Source organism: Accipiter gentilis, chromosome W (assembly GCF_929443795.1).
Source record: "Accipiter gentilis chromosome W, bAccGen1.1, whole genome shotgun sequence".
Taxonomy (NCBI): domain Eukaryota; kingdom Metazoa; phylum Chordata; class Aves; order Accipitriformes; family Accipitridae; genus Astur; species Astur gentilis.
The window spans coordinates 30,963,548-30,983,025 of record NC_064918.1 but is presented as its reverse complement, the minus strand read 5'-3'; the positions used below and the strand labels follow the sequence as shown (position 1 = coordinate 30,983,025).

Here is a 19,478-nt window from a genome sequence, read left to right as displayed (position 1 = left end):
ATGCAACCAAAGAGTAGCTAAGAGGAATTAAGTCCCTAAATATCTTTGATTATCTGAACCCAAATAATTAGCTCCAGACCAGACCACACACACAATCTGTAAGACAGCAGGGAACTGCGTGTAGGTCTCCAGATTAACACCCTCATTTCTGGACTTACTTTCCATTCAGAATAAAAGTGAGAAACACAAGAGATAACCATACAAAATACACTAATGCACATCATGACTGTAGGGTTCAATTATATGGAACTTGGTGACTGGGCCTGAAAGTAGCTCATGGTCGTAAGAGCATTCCAGACGCCTTTAGAAGGCCTTGAACAGAATAAACAAGAAGACAGAAAAAGAAAGATCCCAGTTAGAAAAACACAGGTGCGCATTCCACGATAAAGGGAACTTGGCACAAACAACCTCAATTCGGCAGTTTATCTTGACCAATTAGACTGAGACAAGTTTCGCATGCTCTAGTTAATATAGCCAATTATGTCCTATGTTTATGCGCGTGTACAGAGTGAGTATAACTAACTGTATCTTATGTTTATACGCGTGGACGGTGTCGATATAACCAATCATATTTTATGCTTGTGCACATGGACACCAAATGCTTGCATGCAGCAGCCAATCAAAGCTTCTAAGGAACTTAGAGACTTGTAGAAGAATGATCAGCTAGGCTCAATAAACTGGCGACTTTAATCATCATATTGGTGTCCTGTCGTCCGGGCCCCACATGGAATAACCCTAAACCCTACACATGACGATCTCAAAAAAGGAAAAATGGAAAAAGGAAAGGCAAAACGGAAAAAGGAAAGGAAAACCAACCCAGTTTTGAAGGAAGAAATCTGAAGGAAGTTTTGTTTTTAAAAATAAATTATTTTGTAACATATTAGTCAAAAACAAAGAATGACTATATTTGGCAATAATCCCTCTATACTACATAGAATTAACATTTCTCATACCCTCCTTCTCCTACCCTTATTCTGAAGATTTTGATCATGTTCTCCCTTTCTTCTTTTTCCACTTTCACCTAAGGTATGTATTTATCAGAACTCAAGTCTCTCAAATCTCCCTCCTCTATTCAAAGTCAGTCCAATGGTCCTATTCCTCCCTGATATCTGCTTCCACACACCACCAGTTTTTCTTCTATACAAAATTTATTTTTCCAATAAATGTCTTCCCTGTTCAAGTTCCTGTTCAATTTAACTAAATACCAGTAGAATCATAGCATGGTTTCAGTTGAAAGGGACCTCTAAAGGTCATCTAGTTCCAACCCCTCTGCCATGGGCAGAGACACCTTCCACTAGACCAGGATGCTCCAAGCCCCATCCAACCTGGCCTTGAACACTTCAAGGAATGGCGCATCCATAACCTCTCTGGGCAACCTGTCCTTACCACCCTCACAGTGAAGAACTTCTTCCTTACATCTAATCTAAATCTACCCTCTTTCAGTTTAAAGCCATTACCCCCCATCCTATCACTACATGCCCTTGTAAAAAGTCTCTCTCTGGCTTTCTTGTAGACCCCTTTTAGGTACTGGAAGGCTGCTATAAGGTCTCCCCAGAGCCTTCTCTTCTCCAGGCTCAACAACTCCAACTCTCAGCTTATCTTCATAGGAGAGGTGCTCCAGCCCTCTGATCATCTTCGTGACCCCCAGTAAAGGAAGTGGAAGATTCGTATCAGAAATAGTGTGGCCAGCAGGAGTAAGGAAATGATCTTCCCCCTGTACTCGGCACTGGTGAGGCCACACCTCAAATGCTGTGTTCAGTTTTGGGCCCCTCACTACAAGGAAGACATTGAGGTGCTGGAGCGTGTCCAAAGAAGAGCAACAAAGCTGGTGAAGGGTCTAGAGAACGAGTCTTATGAGGACCAGCTGAAGGAACTGGGGTTGTTTAGTCTGGAGAAAAGGAGGCTCAGGGGAGACCTTATCGCTCTCTACAATTACCTGAAAGGAGGTTGTAGTAAGGTGGGTGTTGGTCTCTTTTCTCAAGTAGCAAGCGATAGGACAAGAGGAAATGGCCTCAAGTTGCACCAGGGGAGATTTAGATTGGATATTAGGAAAAATTTCTTCACTGAAAGGGTTGTCAAGCATTGGAACAGGCTGCCCAGGGAAGTGGTTGAGTCACCATCCCTGGAGGTATTTGAAAGACGTGTAGCTGTGGCACTTAGGGACATGGTTTAGTGGTGGACTTGGCAGTGTTATGCTAATGGTTGGACTCAATGATCTTAAAGGTCTTTTCCAACCTAAATTATTCTATGATTTGAGCAGGAGCACCACGTGCTCCTCTGTTTGGCTGAAGCTTTGGCACAGGATGGGTTGTTTCCATCAGTTTTGGAGCTGTCTGGAATTGGCCGTGACTGGCACAGGGCAGTTCATGGCCTCCTCCCACACATGTCACCACTACAGCCCCCCTGCTACTGAAACTCTACAAGTTATGCCCAAGTTTCAATCACAACTATATAAAAGTAGAGAAAGATATTAAAGTACTATGGATTTACGTGATACAGGTCCATAAAATTGGGCCCTCAATATTTCATCAACATAAAAACAGCTCATTCACGTTCTTTGCTCTGTTTAGCAGATAATTGTGTCATAAACACAGTATATGATCCCAGAGTGAATATAGTGTATGGTGAATTCATTCAAGGAGGCTATCATACGTGCTGCGGTAGTATAGAAATAGCAGATGAGCCCCAGAAAATCATCTTGTATTCATTCACAGAGCTACATTAGTGCCAACATAGATTTTTACTGATAAACCTTTAGCATTTTAAATTTCCTTCTGTTTTGGGTTTGTGTGGTGGGATTTTGGTAGCGGGGGAGGGGGCAGCAAGGGTGGGTCCCGTGAGAAGCTGCTAGAAGCTTCCCCGGCTGCAAGTCGGACCTGCCTCTGGCCAAGGCCAACCCAATCAGTGGCAGTGGTAGTGCCTCTGCAATAACATATTTAAGAAGGGGAAACCTGCAGTGGAGAGGAGTGGAATGTGAGAGGAACACCTATGCAGACACCAAGGTCAGTGAAGAAGGAGGGGGAGGAGGTGCGCCGGAGGAGATGGTGCCCCTGCAGCCCATGGTAAGACAGCAGGCTGTCCCTCTGCAGCCCATGGAGGACCCCACGCCCAAAGGCGGCAGTGACTCCATGGGAAAGCTCACGCTGGAGCAGTCTGTGCCTGAAGGACTGCAGCCTGCAGAAAGGACCCATGCTGGAGCAGCTCATGAAGAACTGCAACCCGTGGGAAGGACTCATGTTGGAGTTCATGGAGAACTGTCTCACATGGGAGGGACCCCACACTGGAGCAGGGGAAGAGCGAGGAGTCTTCCCCCTGAGGAGGAAGGAGTGACAGAGACAACATGGGATTAAGTGACCGCAACCCCCATTCCCATCTCCCTGCACCGCTCAGGGGTAGGAGGTAGAGAAAACCAGGAGTGGAGTTGAGCCTGGGAAGGAGGGAGGCGTGGGAGGAAGGTGTTTTTAAGATTTGGTGTTATTTCCCATTTTCCTTGTTTTGATTTGATTTGTAGTAAATTAAATTGATTTTGTTTTTTCCCCCCAAGTTGAGTCTGGTTTTTGCTCATGACCATAATTGGTGAGTGATCCCTCCCTGTCTATGTGTCAACCCATGAGTCTTTCTTTATATTTTCTCCTCCCCATCCCACTGTGCGGGGGAGGAGTGAACGAGCAGCCGTGTGGTGCTTTGTTGCCAGCTGGGCTTAAACCACGACACCTTCACACACAAAATATAGTATTTTTTTAAGCATTCTGTAATATAATTTAGCTTTACACTAGCAGTTTTGTCATGGGACACTTTATTGGGTTTACGTGGCAAGGTTTTAGTAGCATGATGGGCTGCATGGTTTTGGCATCTGTGAGAAGAGGTAAGGGGCTGCCCTGGGCCAAACAGAGCCAATTCCAGCTGTTTTGGCACTGGACCAACCACTGGCCAAAGCTGTACCAATCAGCAAAGCTAGTGACACCTATGTGATAATATATTTAAGAAAGGGCAAAAGGATGCATAGGGCAGTGGAAGGAGTGAGGAAAAAAGGCATGAGAAACAACACTGCAAATGTCAATATTAGAGAAGGAGGGGGAAGAGGTACTCCAGGCACCAAAGCAGATATGCCCCTGCAGCCCATGGAAGAGACCATGGTGGAGCAGGTATCCACACTAGAGACCATGGAGGATCCCACGCCTGAGCAAGTGGATATGCCCTGAAGGAAGCTCCAGCCTGTGGAAAGCCCACACTGGAGTAGATTCTCCTGACAGGAACTGCAGCCCATGGAGAGGACCCATGCTGGAGCAGGGGAGAAGTGTGAGGAAGAAGGGGTGGCAGGGAGGAACTGTTATTACTTACCATAACCCCCCCATTCTCCACCCCTCCTTGTACTGCTGGGGGGGGGGGGGGGGGGGGGGCAGACCGGGGGGACACAACACAACAGGGGAGTTGGGAATGAAGGAGTGAAGCTGAGCCTGGGAAAACGGGGGTGGGGGAAAGGTGTTGTTTTGTCTTTGTTTCTCTCTATCCAAATCAATTTTGATTGGCAATAAATTAACTTAAATTTTCCCCAAGTCAATCTCCTTGTCTTTATCTTGACCCACAAGCTTTTTCTTCTTATTTTCTCCTCCATCCTGTTGAGGAGGGGGAGTGAAAGAATGGCTGGATGGGGGTCTGAGCCAGCCAAGGTTAACCCACTACAGACACAATACCAAAAATTTAAAAAAACCCAAAAAACAAGCACATGTTATGACTCTACATATAGTTGGTTCTTCTGATCTGTTTTTAGATGTTGTCTTAAATCTCCACCTTTCATTTTGCTTTTATGTCATAAAATAAAGCTTTATGACATGCAAGGCATTCTTTTAGATGAATTGCTATGACGAGCCCTCTATTGAGGGAATATGAAGTAATGAAATATCCTCATTACATTTAAAAACCCCACAGTTTAAAACAGAACATAAGTACTGGATTTACATGGCAAGGTTTTGGTAGTTGGGGGGGTGACACCCTGCTTCCTGACACCCTGCCCCTTGACCAATATCGGCAGCACAGGCAGGATGCTGCCCACATTCCTGTAAAGTATGATTCTCTCAAATCACACTACCATTGGTGAAGCCAAGGGGAGGCGCAGCTCTTACCCACGCTCAAAAGGCATTTGCACAATTGGCAGTTGCTGCCAGATGACCTGGCCATCAAGTGTACCTGGCAGTCTGCCGGAGCCATGGCATTGATTATGATCCTGCGTTTGCTAACAGTGATAGGGTGAGTCGCCGTATGTGTGCATCACTGCTCATCTTTCTTACTGCATCAATAAAGCTTTGTTTTATAACATGTTGTCAGACTTCATTAGTGTTCGGACCACAGGGGGTTGCACAGGTGGCCTTTGTGAAGAAAGATCAGGGGCTGCCCCTGTGCCCAACAGAGGTGGTTCCTGCAAGAACAACCACTGGTCAAAGCTGAGCCAATCAGCAAAGCTGGTAGCGCCTCTGTGATAACATATTTAAGAAAAGGTAAAATCGCTGCACAGCAGAGTGAGAGATAGGAGGTGGTGGAGGGGGAAGTGTGAGAAACAACCCTGCAGCCAAGGTCAGTGAAAGAGGAGGGGGAGGAGGTGCGCCAGAGCAGAGATTCCCCTGCAGCCTGTCGTGAAGACCATGCCGGAACAGGTGGATATGCCCTGAAGAAAGCCACAGCCCATGGAAAGCCCATGCTGGAGCAGGCTCTTGGCAGGAACTGCAGCCCACGGAGAGGAGCCCATGCAGAAGCAGATTTTTGGGCAGGAACTGCAGCCCATGGGGGGGACACACTTGTGCTGGTTTTGGCTGGGATGGAGTTAATTTTCTTCATAGCAACTTGTATAGTGCTGTGCTTTGGATTTGTGACTAAAACAGTGTTGATAACATGCTGGTGTTTTAGCTATTGCTGAACAGTGCTCACACAGCATCAAGGCCTTCTCTGTTTCTCACACTGCTCTGCCAGCGAGTAGGCTGGGGGTGCACAAGAAGTTGGGAGGGGACACAGCTAGGACAGCTGACCCCAACTGACCAAAGGAATATTCCATACTATAGGATGTTGTGCTCAGCAATAAAAGCTGTGGGGAAAGGGGGGGGGGGCATTCAGAGTTATGGCATTTATCTTCTCAAGTAACCATTATCCATGCTGAGGCCCTGTTTTCCTGGAAATGGATAAACATCTGCCTGCCAACAGGAAGTAGAGAATGAATTCCTTGTTTTGCTTTGCTTGCATGTGCAGCTTTGCCTTACCCATTAAGTTGGCTTTATCTTAACCCACAAGTTTTCTCACTTTTTCTAATTTTCTCCCTCATCCCACTGTGAGGGTAGCGAGGTAGCAACTGTGGTACTTAGCTGCCTACTGGGGTTAACCCACAACATCAGTCCTTTCCTGAAAGGATTGTAGCCCATGGGAAGGGCCCATGCTGGAGCACAAGAAAAGTGTGAGGAGGAAGGAGCAGAGAGGAACTGTTACGAACTGACTGCAACCCTCCATTCCCCACCCCCCCTGCACCACTAGGGCAGGGGGGAGGAGGTAGAGGAGTTGGGAATGAAGCAGTATATTTGAGCCTGGGAAAAGGGGGGAGGGGAGGAGGTGTTTTATTTTTTGTCTTTGTTTCTCACCATCCAAATCTATTTTTTAATTGATGGTATATTAAATTAATTTTCCCCAAGTCAAGTCTGTTTTGCCCATGATGGCAACTGGTAAGTGATCTCTCTGTCTTTATCCTGACACACAAGCTTTTCCATCTTATTTTCTCCCCCTGTCCTGTTGAGGAGGGGGAGTGAAAGAGCAGCTGGGTGGGCATCTGGCCAAGGTCAACTCACCACAATATAATTTAGTTAAACATTCATAGAGCAGTCATCATAAGTTAGTTCTGCATGCAGTGGAAACATTAACCTGCAAACCCAGTTAATCAGGTTTGTCTTATAAGAGTTGTATTAGAGAATGGCTATTCTAGAAGAAGACGGCCTATAAGAAGATAAGTATATATACAATATATGATAAATCAGCTACTTGGGAGAAGGTGGAGGGGGGAGTTGTATGAAGATAATGAAGACTGTTCTGAAAAATAAATGAAATCTTTACAGAAACTCAAAGTAATCTACATGATTTGAGAATACATACTTACCATCAATTTTTATAAGGGAAGACATATGAAAATTCCCAAATCTCCTCTGAAAACGTCACTACTACAAGTAAAAGTTGTTTGTTGCTTATATAGTAAGAACACCTTTAAAAAATTATGGGCTATGAACAGCTACATTATAAAAGGTATTTTCTATAGTTTGTCTTTTTTAAATTTCTGCTTTCTACTTACTTTCCATTACTCAAAAAAAAAAATTTAAAAAAAAATCAGATTTTAACCTCCAAATTGCAAACCTTCAATTTCTGAGTCTCAGATCTTCTCTCTTCTGTCTTTGCTTTATCATCTTTCCTCTAAACTCTCCAGTTTTAGTGGTAGTTGCTAGTTTACTACACTAATACCTCCTTATTGCAAAAATAACTGAATTGATAGTCTAATGACATCATACTAATTCAGAAGGTTGTTCATACAAGTGCTTAACTCCCACTTAAATTAATTGAATCCACATGCTTAAAACTAAGTGCTTGCTTAACAACTTCCCTAAAGATACAGACCTAAATACCTGCTTCAAATATGCTTTATAAATGCTTTTTAAGTCCCCAGTTTAGAAAAATATGCCACATAAATATGATTATTCAAATATAAACATAAACATTTGTTTTACTGAATACATCATCTTCAACTACTAATACGCTTTGCAGTTAGAATTCTAATGTTAGCGATATCACAGAAGAACACATTCTGAAATGGACTATTTGAGCTGGAAGGTACCGTTCACATACTCTGACTCAAGAGTCCCATTTAACAAAGACCTTTTCAGAATGCAACACTAAAACATCCCAAGTCAAATGAGTAATATTAAAGTAGCTTATATTTCCATACAATGTTCTTGTTCTACACTATGAAGGTAGAACTATCGCTTTTATTAATTGAAACGGTATGTTTTAAGCTGTTAGGACAGCTGTCTGCTATTCAGAAAAAATAGCACTATTTTAATGAAATATAACATGTCACAAAGAACTAAATTGGGCTTTTTACTATAGTTTTTGGGCTTTAGCAGAACTACACTTTAACTGTTCTAAAAGCAGACACAAGAAATGAACAAGGGTATTAATCTAATTTAGACTTAGATTTTACTAGCATTTAAAAAAAAAAAAACAACCAAACAACAATGCTCTAGTTCTTAAGTCAGCCAGGTGAGAAATTTTAAACTTGAATGTAGCTGTACAAAGTAATGCATTTTACTATTTATGAGATAATTTCTGTGTCTCATTCCATCTCCATACCACCTACCTACCCACATATTTTCTACCTTTTTCACACCCTTAACACAAAGGATTTGAAAAGGTAAAATACTGACAGACTGGTATGACAGAGTAAATTTGTCCATCAGTCAGTTTTATACAAATCTTCACAAGAATTTCACAAACCTTTTTGAAAAAGGTTAGAGTTTGATTTAAAATAGCCAATTTTCTCATGTTTAGCAAATAAAATTTAAAAAATAAAAATCAATATAGGATTTTATATCAACATTCATCTCAAAAAAAGTTAGAAAAATTGCCTCAGAATATTTATCTGAACCAAGAGAAAACAGAAAAATAAAAATAATGAAACACTGACCGTGTATATTTTAGACAATTTTTATGTTCTAAATGAGATCAGCTAATACTGCAAGCTTCACATAGACACAAGAACCCTTACAGTAGAGGCAGTTATGGAATAACCTCTTCAGGGGAAGTCTCCTTCTAACTCCATTAGTTTGACTTATACCACAAAGTAAAAGAATTTTGATTCCTTCAACATTTGTTTGTTTACTTGTTTAACTGGTGACTTTTAGTAAGTCCTACAATGGATTAAATTACAGGAGAAGTTGAAATTTACAAATCGCCTTAAGCAAGCATTAAATGTCTTACTTAATGCTCCATTTAATGATTCTTTATTTTCTGTTTTGTCTCATAATACTATGCTAAAAAAAAAGGAAATTAGAAAAAAAAAAAAAAACACCACACACACCCCAAAACATGACAGCCCCTCTCATTCTAAACAGCTTTATTAGCTTTGGTACCAGAAACATTCTGAAGTACCTTTGTTTTACAAGGGGCTTCCTATTTTTGAGGGACAAAAAGTTCCTTAAATTCAAACTAGTTTATTATGAAAAGAAAAACATGACAACTGTTTGTACTCTTGCTTTATTATTACATCCAACATGGTCACTCTTAGAAATTCAATCTACTACTGTTGCTAGGAGTCAGTTGCTCTGCAACCTAAAAGGTATGTGGTGCTTTCAGGTTAAGAAGCATTAATAAATCTGTAGGCCTCCTTATATGTTTCTGACCAATTTGCTTAAAGAGCTTAAAACTCTTCTCAAATAGCCACCACACAACTCCAGATATCTTTGTTTAGAAGGGTTACACGAGCAGATTTTAACAATTGCACTGGTTTTTGGCTGGGATAGAATTGATTTTCTTCTGTGTTTTGGATTTGTGACCAAAACAGTGTTGATAACACATCCATATTTTAGCTACTGTTGAAGAGCGCTTATGCAGCATCAAGGCCTCTTCTGCTTCTCATGCTGCCCTACCAGCAAGTAGACTGGGGGTGCTCAAGAAGTTGGGAGGGGACACAGCTGACCAAAAGGATATTCCATACCATATGACGTCACATTCAGTAATAAAAGCTGGGGGGAAGGAGGAGGAAGGGGGGACATTCAGAGTTATGATGTTTGTCTTCCCAAGTAACTGTTACGTGTGATGGAGCCCTGCTTTCCTGGAGATGGCTAAACATCTGCCTGCAGATGGGAGGTAGTGAATGAATTCCTTATTTTACTTTGCTTGTACACACAAGCAAATATTTAATAAATATTAAAGCAGAAAAAATAAAGCAGTACATATTATCATCACTGTATTCTAACTGAAAGCAAACAACAAAGTTTTCCTCTAATTTGTCATTTAGGAGGACAATTAAAAAGCTTAAGCACCAAGAAACCTCAAAGTTAATGTTTCAACAGCTAAAACAGCTGCACAACATGCTCTGTAGAGATACTTTATTTTACGCTCCCAAAGAACAAGATATCAAGCTCTATATTTTGGACCATAAATTAACAACCTAAAAAAACACCTTAAAAATGGCAGCATGATGCTTTGTATTTACTTTTTATATCTACATATGCCCAATGGGTCTTCAAGTTGATTCCAAGATGGCTTTGCTCATTCTTTTCAATCATAAAGATTCTGCAGGCCAAATTAGATATCTACAAATACCTCTACAGGATCAGTGTTTCATTTTAGCAAATCCACTGGAGAAGGGCTAAGAAATGGCACATAGAAGTGAACGATATGGCTTTTGTCCTATAAGTTGTTCTACAGTAGCACGATTAATGACATCTATAGGAAATATGGCTTATTCCTTTTGCTCTTTAAATGTATCAATATTGCAATAGATGGAGTATAGGGTGTGGATGTTTGCTGATTGGCCAGATGTCTATTGCCAAATGGAATATATAACATCTGAGCACTGACTGCCTTTTCTTCAATAGCAGCATAAATTTAGTCTTACCTTTCCCCAGATAATTATTCTGATAAAATCTGTGGTTTTTAAACCTCTAGCCCTCTTTCAAATAAGATGGAGGGCAGCATCACAGAAACTATTTCCTTAGGAACACAAGAATAAAAAGATGTCTCAAAAGTTAACAGAAAGGCTAAGATAACTAGTCCATACAATACCCAGTTTGCGCACCTCAAAACATTTCGTACTACTTAGTCGAGGTTCTACAGGAACCTCAAAAAAGAATAACAAAATGAAGACTGCTTTGAAAGCAAAAAGTCGGGGGGGAAGCAAATTTCTTCCTAAGAGAGCATTCATGATTTAGAACTGTTTTGTAACTGGTATTTTTCTTCTCCAGAATTCATAAGCTTGCAATGTTTTTTCTAAAGCAAAGACAAACCTTTTTTTTTTTTTTTTTTTTTTTTTCCTACATTAGGATAATGGGCTTATAAGACAAACCATAAAGAGAGGTTGCCTCATCAAGATGAGGAGGCACTGGAACAGGTTGCTCAGAGAAGTTCTGGATGCCCCATCCCTGGAAGTGTTCAAGGCCAGGTTGGACGGGGCTTTGAGCAACCTGGTCTAGCGGAAGGTATCCCTGCCCATAGCAGGGGGGTTGGAACTCGATGATCTTTGAAGGTCCCTTCCAACCCAAACCATTCTATGATTTTATGATCTCCTGCACTTTTAGGATTTAGCCTTGTAAAGAACACAGTAGCAACTCGGAGTCCAGAATCAAGCACCCATTTCCATCAACACAGGCAAAAAGATAAATATAGAGACTTAATAAGTACAGTAATTGCTACTTGTAATTACTTTCAAGGACAGATCACTGCAGCATTAAAAGCTACCCTATTGTTTGTGATCTCAAAAGTGATGGAAAACAGCCAAAAATTATATCTACACAGCTACAGTTAAAGACATCTAGATACATTATACTGTAAAAATAGCTGTACTTAAAAACTGGCTAATGATTATCTGAACTACATTTTACAATCTTGATTTTTGTTAGATCTAGTTTCGACAGAGCAAGTGTTTTCATCTGTGTTACTCAAGGATATACTAGAGACAGGAGGGACTTTAGCAAAGAGCAGTTGCAATGCTGTCCAACTTCAATTGTCTCATAAGTAACCCTTTATTAGTACCATAAGATAGTCCCTTGAATGTAACTAAAGTAAATGAAACTTCTGCAGACATATAGGTTTGTTTATATAAAACAGGATAGAACCTCAATCTGTTAAGTTTGGTGAGACAGCTTGGTTGAATAAGTGTTCCTCACATGAAGAAATTCAACCAGAAACAGACCCTACTGAGATTAAACCAGCACTCCCCTCTCCACTATTATGGAGTATCTATCTCCCTCATCTGTGAGACTAGCATGCTTCTACAGTACAAATTGTCCAAGTTCAATGCTCCCTTTAGTCTTTTCCACTTGAATTCCTTCTCCCTCCTTCTCAGCATCAAACTTTTAAGTACTTGATGCAAGTATGTAGAGCAGGCTTTGACACATATGCAGATGCTCATTCTCTCTAAACAGCTGTTTCACATGTACACAATAAAGATCTACCTGAAGTAAAATGGATACTGCCATCTACACTTAAGTTTTTTGAACATTTTCCAGCACAAATATGTTTTCATTTTGGTGTATCTTTACTAAATTTATTCTTTTTCCATCTGGGCATAGTGTTAATCACCCAGAACTTTCAGGAAAATTAATTTCTCTGCAATTCCAAGAATAGGGCATGTTAAAAAAAAAAAAAAAGCTCAATCACCTGTATTTAAATGTATACATAGATACATATATATAAAATATATAAACACATTTTAACACAGATACTAAAAAGAAAAAAAAAAGAAAGAAAAAAAGCTACTCCAATAGTAAGTTTTAGTAAATCCCTGATTTTTTTTTTATGGTAAGTTTAATGTGGTAAAGGGTTATCACACCAACAGAGATGTCAAGCCAGGCACAGAAGCACTATCATATCACAAAGTGGGCAGGCTTTAATATGTTCTGCAAAAATCTAAGCAGATGTCAACCAAGCACCCTTATAGATAATTTCTAAATTATCTAAAAAACAAAAAATTTAAGAACTTTCTCAGATTCTCCTACTTGACATAAAGGCAAATTCCTCAACATGATTATTTTCACAATATGTTTGAAAATGTTTTAACCAATCTTCAGGTTGCTGGTGTGAAAAATAGATCCTGAACTGCTGAATAAGCGTTCTTTCTAGTCATTTGCAATTGGCTGAAGGAGTCTTCTTCAAAATAAATTTTAAATGTCAATTTTGTGTATATTGAGATGAAGCAGGTAACATTTACACCCCAAAAGAAAACAGATTAACAAAAGAGTAACTGTAGGCTATCCCTGCAGCCCAGCTGGATACACTTCAGAGATGTCTGATATACAATGCTTCCCAGCCATGCCACATCCCACTACCTCAAGTAAACTGTGAAACATTAAACCATGTGGAAGCAAAGTATCTAACAAGGAAAAGGAAAGAACAGTGGACAGGAAACAATTCAGCAAAAAGGAAACATATTGAGGAGATTAATAAAGATTGAAACTGAGTGCCAGCAAATACAGAAAACAGAATTCTAAAACGTACATGAACTGACAAAACTATCAGCAATAATAAAAAAGCAAAGTAGGAATAAAACATAAACTGCAAAAGCAAAGAAAATGTTGACACAAAAAAGATTTAAAGACGACATTTAGTTTAACTTCTTATCTAGAAACAAAATGAGCAAAACGTTCCAAGGATGTTCTTTAGCTTCCCCCATTATCTGAATTCCAAATATCCCATTAAAAAACTAGCATTTTGTCCTCCATTTCACAGGCTTGTATCTGCATGTTAGTAAACAATTATTCTAAAAAATTAATCATTATTTTCCTAATACAATATTATAGTTAGCTCAAAATTAGTTTTAATTCAAAAGGACTGATAATGTGATAAAACAAAACAAAAAGGAATCACTGAAGAAAAAAATATCCCTGTTTTGTGCCATGTAAGTATGGGTGGGTGTAAGAGGCAACTAAACATTTCATCATGGCACTTAGAGAAACTAGAGTAAATCCAAGTAAAGCAATTATACAGGAAATACACATGGGATTTATGTTAAGAATCAGTGAAAAAAACACTGGCTAGCGTAACTAGATAGTTACACAGCATCAGTGTTTTTCTTCTTTTAAATTAATTTAAAAATAGGTTAAAACCCACAGTAGATACATTCTGTCATTGTTTTTCTACATAGCACTTTTATTAGGTAGCAGAGACACTACATTCATAAAAAAGATAGCATGTACATTTTTTGTAAGAAGAGGTGCACTTCCTAACACAGTATAAGCTAGGGTTAATAGACTATGAAGCTTTTTTAGAACATCTACTGAGATAATACAACGTGATACAGAAGCTGAATAACAGGAAACCATATGGATCAACAACATGGCATGGTTGGACCACCTTAATTAAGAAAACATACCCAGGTAGATGGTTCTTATTCCTATGGAACTATACATTTAAAGACTTCTTTAGCTCTTCAGAAACAAGTGTGTTTCTAAGAAAGATAAACGCACAGCGCTGTATGCTCTAAATATGCACAACTCCTTTGACTTTACTGAAAACTTAGTGGTTTCTATACTAGCAGGTTAAATTCTACAAGTAGTACAAGCTGGAGAATTCAAAAAGGCTCTGAATCAGTGCATGAAAAATAATACAATCAAATATTCCATGTAGAACAAATATGCTTTTAAAATAAAATGAAAATGTTAGTTGATGAGAACAGAAAGATGGGAATTCAGAAGTATAGCCATAAAATTAAATTATAAAATTAAATTACACTTGCAACCAGATAGCTTGGTTTATGGAAATGACAGCTAATTGCGCTGAAGGATTTTATATAGTACCAGTTAGCCCTTCAACCTCTACTATTAACTACTGATCACACCTTCAAGACAGTTTTAAAGGATCTCTAATGCCACTGCTGTGTTACCCGCTGGCCTTCCCTATTGATATACAAGATACTTTGGAACATTACAAGTACTGCGGTATGTCAGATCACAACTTCCAATTAAAAAAAATATAAATAAATACCCTTCATAATAAACAACCACAAGGCAATTTACATGATTTTTTCCCCTTTGGAAATGCCTCTTCCATATTATAAAATGGAAGGGAAGAAAGGCTGAGGAAGAGAAAGCGCTAGAGGCTTCTCCCTCCCCCCCTCCCCCTCAATCAATAGTGAAGCCCAACGGAGCAGTCCCAGCCTGGATGCTGCAAGGAGGGACGAGGTAAAGGTTGGGGTGGAGGGGGAGAAGAAGAAAGGGATAGAAAGGCGGGATTGCAAGCCTGTACAGAACAGTTACATTCACCTGAACCGTGGAAAGCTGTGTTGTTGTTCTTGCTAGCGGTGGCTGTTGTAGGTGACGATGAGGAAGGAGATGGAAAGCAGCGGAAGAGCGGTTGTTGTTGTTGATGAGTAACAGTCACCAGGACTACGGTGACTATGGCGCTTGATTCACAAAGCAACAGTTGCTATAACTCACAAAAGAGAGAGCGCAAGCAAGAGAGGAGGAGGCAGTGGCCCAGCTGAAGAGACCCGGAAGAGGCAGGGCCTTCCGTATGACGGACAGCTTCTAGAGCCGGAGGGGAGGGCATCCGTTTCCTCAAGGGGGGGGGGGGGGGGGGGGGGGAAGAAGGTTGGAAGGGACGTATTAACTCCACCACCTCGCTAAGGGCATGCGAGGGCGCATTCTGTCCCCAACAAGCAAAGTGGCAGTAGTATGATAATGGACTATCCATGGATGTAAGATCACACTACATTGGAGCAGGCAGGGAGAGAACCTGTAGTGGTGCCTGACTGTTCAAAGGGATAGCAACCGCCAGGCCGAAACCCTAGTGGAAGGGAGGAGAGAAGAGGGGGTGTGGTCATATCATCATATCTGTCTCCCGCGTGGATCATGCTCACCGACATCCTGACGTCACATCCGATTAGCAACTAAGATAAAGGGGGGTTTTGTGCAGGGATCTCCATTCAGTGCTTTGCTTTGCTTTGCCACCCTGCTTGCTTCCTGCTACTTGGAAGCAGTTTAGAGTGAACAGGAAGTTATCCTTTGTGCTCACTGCTTGTCACCTTTTCCACTCCTTTTTCCATCAGAAAATAGCAGTGAAGAGCCGCTGATGGATGGAGTGTTTGTTGACTGCTGCTATTTAAAGTAGGTGAGACTGTGGCAGCAGCTGTACTGCCCTCATTGGCAAAGCTGAACGTTTTCTGTAACTGCTGTATACACTTGGCCTGCTGAACTTATGCTGACTACTCCTGATTATTTTCTTGTCATTCATGTTCCTGGAAATGGTTCCCAGAATTAATTGCTCCATCACCTTCCCAGGGATTGAGGTGAAGCTGACCAGCCTGTAGTTCCCCAGGTCCTCCTTCTTGAAGACAGGAGTGATTTTTGCTTTCCTCCAGTCCTCAGGCACCTCTACTAATCACTGTGATCATTTAAAGATTATTGAGAATGGCCTCACAATGACATCAGACAGCTCCCTTAGCACTCATGGGTGCATCCTATCTGGGCCCATTAGGATAAGGTCTTTCTAATATTATACTAACTTGTAAATGAAGCTTCTGTGATGCTTGGACTTAGTTAAGCTTTCTAGGAGGCTTAGTGTGGTTAACTTTTTAAGTTTTGCTTAAAACTTCTAAAAACTAGATATAGTTTATATGAGCATGTATTGGGTCTGGCTGAGATGGAGTTAATTGTCCCCATAGCAGCCCTCATAGTGCTGTGCTCTGCATTGGTAGCTAGAAAGGTGTTGATAACACACCAGTGTTTTGGCTACTGATGAGCAGTGCTGGCACAGCATCAAGGCTGTCTCTCCAACATTTTTGCCCCCCCCTCAATGGCAGGCTCGGGCAGGGCAAGATCTTGGGAGGGGACATAACCAGGACAGCTGACCTAAACTAACCAAACAGATATTCCATACCAGATGACGTCAGCTCAGATATAAAAGCTAAGTAAAGGGAGACGGAAGGGGGGGGGGGCATTTTCGTCTTCTGGAGCAACCACTACATGTACTGAAGCCCTGCTTCCTGGGAAGTGGCTAGACATCACCTGCTGATGGGAAGTAGAGAACAACATCATTTGTTTTTCTTTGCTTTCGTGCGCGACCTTTGCTTTCACTTTATTAAACTGTCCTTATCTTGACCCACAAGCCTTTTGTTATATTTTCTCCCCCCTGTCCAGCTGAGAAGGGGGAGTGATAGAGCAGCCTTGGTGGGCACCTGGCACCCAGCCAGGGTCAACCCACCACACATGTTCTCACTCCTCTCTCTAGCTGCCGTTTCTGTCTGTCCCAGCAGCTTTTTTTTCCTTCTTAAATATGGTATCACAGAGGTGCTACCACTATTGCTGATTGGCTCAGCCTTGGCCGGTGGCAGGTCCGTCTTAGAGTCGGCTGGTATTGGCTCTCTCGGACACAGGGGAAGCTTTCAGCAGCTTCTCACAGAAGCCACCCCTGTAAACCCTCCCCCCCCACCACTACCAAAACCTTGCCACACAAAGCCAATACACAAGGTCACCCATCTAGTTGACCAAGGGAAGCCAGTAGATGTGGGGTTTTTCTTAGTTTAGCAAAGCTTTTGATACTGTATCTCACAGTATCCTTCTGGACAAAATCTCCAGCATATAGCTAGACAAGTCCATAATACATTGGGTGAACAATTGGCTGACGGGTCAGGCTCAAAAAGTTATAGTAAATGGGGTTACATCAGGCTGGTGGGCAGTCACCAGTGGGGTTCCTCAGGGCTCAATTTTAGGGCCAGTGCTCTTTAATGTTTTTATAAATGATCTGGATGCAGGAATCAAATGTACATTAAGTAAGACTGCCAATGATACTGAACTAGGAGGATCTGTGGACTCCCTCGAGGGTAGAGAGGCCTTACAGAGAGATCTGGACAGACTAGAGCTGGGCAATCACCAACCATATGAAATTAACAAGAGCAAGTACCAGATTCTGCACGTGGGATGGGGTAATCCTGGTTATACGTACAAATTGGGGGATGAGAGGCTGGAGAGGCTGGAGAGCAGCCCCACAGAAAGAGATCTGGGGGTTTGGGTTGATGGCTAGTTGAATATGACACAACAGTGTGCCCTGGCAGCCAAAAGGGCCAACCGTGTCCTGGGGTGCATCAAGCACAGCATAACTAGCTGGTCAAGGGAGGTGATTGTCCCACTCTACACTGCACTGGTGTGGCCCCACTTCAAGTACTGTGTGCAGTTTTGGGCACCTCAATATAAGAAGCACATCAAACTATTAGAGTGTGTCCAGAGAAGGATGACCAAGATGGTGAAAGGTCTCAAGGACAAGACTTATGAGGAGAGGCTGAGGTAACTTAGCTCGTTCAGCTTAGAGAAGAGAAGGCTGAGGGGAGACTTCATCAGAGTCTACAACTTCCTCAAGAGGGGCAGTGGAGGTGGAGGTGTTGATCGTGGAAATGGAATGAAGCTGCATCAGGGAAAGTTCAGATTGGACATTAGGAAAAGGTTCTTCACTAAGCGGGTGGTCGGTCACAGCAACAGGCTCCCCAGGGAAGTGGTCATGGCACCAAGCCTGTCAGAGTTCAAGAAGCATCTGGGCGATGCTCTTAATCATATGGTTTAGTTTTAGGTAATCCTGCGAGGAGCAGGTAGTTGGACTCAATGATCCTTATGTCAACCAGCAGGGAATGGTTGTCTATATGGCTGCTGACTGTCTGAATGAGCTGCATGTATTCTCTCACATAGCAGCCATTCTCAAAATCAGGCTGCAGCGGTTTCACTGGCATTTGTTCACCATCCACAGAGAGGGCCACAAAATTTATACCATAATGTTTAAAGTTGAAAGGGTTCTTAGCATAATTGCTGCTAAAAGCAAGACAGTATAATCTTAAATTAGTAAAATGGTGCTATTTTTTGAGGTGAAGATATAGCTTGTTACTTTCTGTTATAAAATCTAATCCTGAGATGCTGAACAAATAACTTCTCCACTAGGTTCTTGTGGTGAGTTGACCTTGGCTGGATGCCAGGTGCCCACCTGGAGAAAATAAGATGGAAAAAACTCATGGGTCAAGATAAAGGTAGTTTAATAAAGTGAAAGCAAAGGCCGTGCATGGAAGCAAAGGAAAAAAAAAAGTTTTATTCTCTACTTCCCATCAGCAGATGATGTCCAGCCACTTTTCAGGAAGTAGGGCTTCAATACGCATAGCAGTTGCTCCAGAAGACAAACAATGAATGCTCCCCTCTCCTCCTCCTTTCTCTTTTAGCTTTTATTGCTGAGCAGACGTCATATGGTATGGAATATCCCTTTAGTCAGTTTGGGTCAGCTGTCCTGTCTGTGTCCCCTCCCAACCTCTTGCCCACCCCCAGCTTACTGGGTGAGGCAGGGCAGGGGGGAATGTTGGAGAGACAGCCTTGATGCTGTGGGAGCACTGCTCAGCAGTAGCCAAAACATTGGTATGTTATCAACACCTTTTCTAGCTACCAATACAAAACACAGCACTATGAGGGCTGCTATGCGGAGAATTAACTCCATCTCAGCCAGACCCAATACAGTTTTTCTACCTAAATGGATCTCTGAGTGATCGAAGAGCTCACATTCACTCATCTACGTAGCATTATGATGACAGACAAACATAAACTGCAACTTGCTAACAATGGATAATACTTTCTTTAATAAGTCAATTTGTTTTGAAGTTAAAAATTATTTTGATAAACATATTTTTCCTTTCTATCCAGCAAATAAAGGTAGTTTAATTTAGCTAATAATACACTGAAAGTGTTGGGGAGTTGTATTTTCATTGAATATTAAAT

General features: G+C 41.4%; 2 protein-coding genes across 6 annotated transcripts in view; one reads left to right on the top strand and one right to left on the bottom strand.

Moving 5' to 3' along the window:
- Positions 1-15,223, bottom strand: part of LOC126035446 (transcription factor RFX3-like) — a 149,038-nt gene extending 133,815 nt beyond the window's left edge. For all 4 annotated transcript variants that reach the window (XM_049794015.1, XM_049794023.1, XM_049794024.1 and 1 more), the window contains exon 1: positions 15,000-15,223. The gene's annotated coding sequence lies outside the window, so the exon portion shown is untranslated. The remainder of the gene's footprint in view (positions 1-14,999) is intronic.
- The window catches only part of LOC126035485 (uncharacterized), a 349,826-nt gene that overhangs the window by 315,483 nt on the left and 14,865 nt on the right, over positions 1-19,478 (top strand). The gene's annotated exons all lie outside the window — the stretch shown is intronic.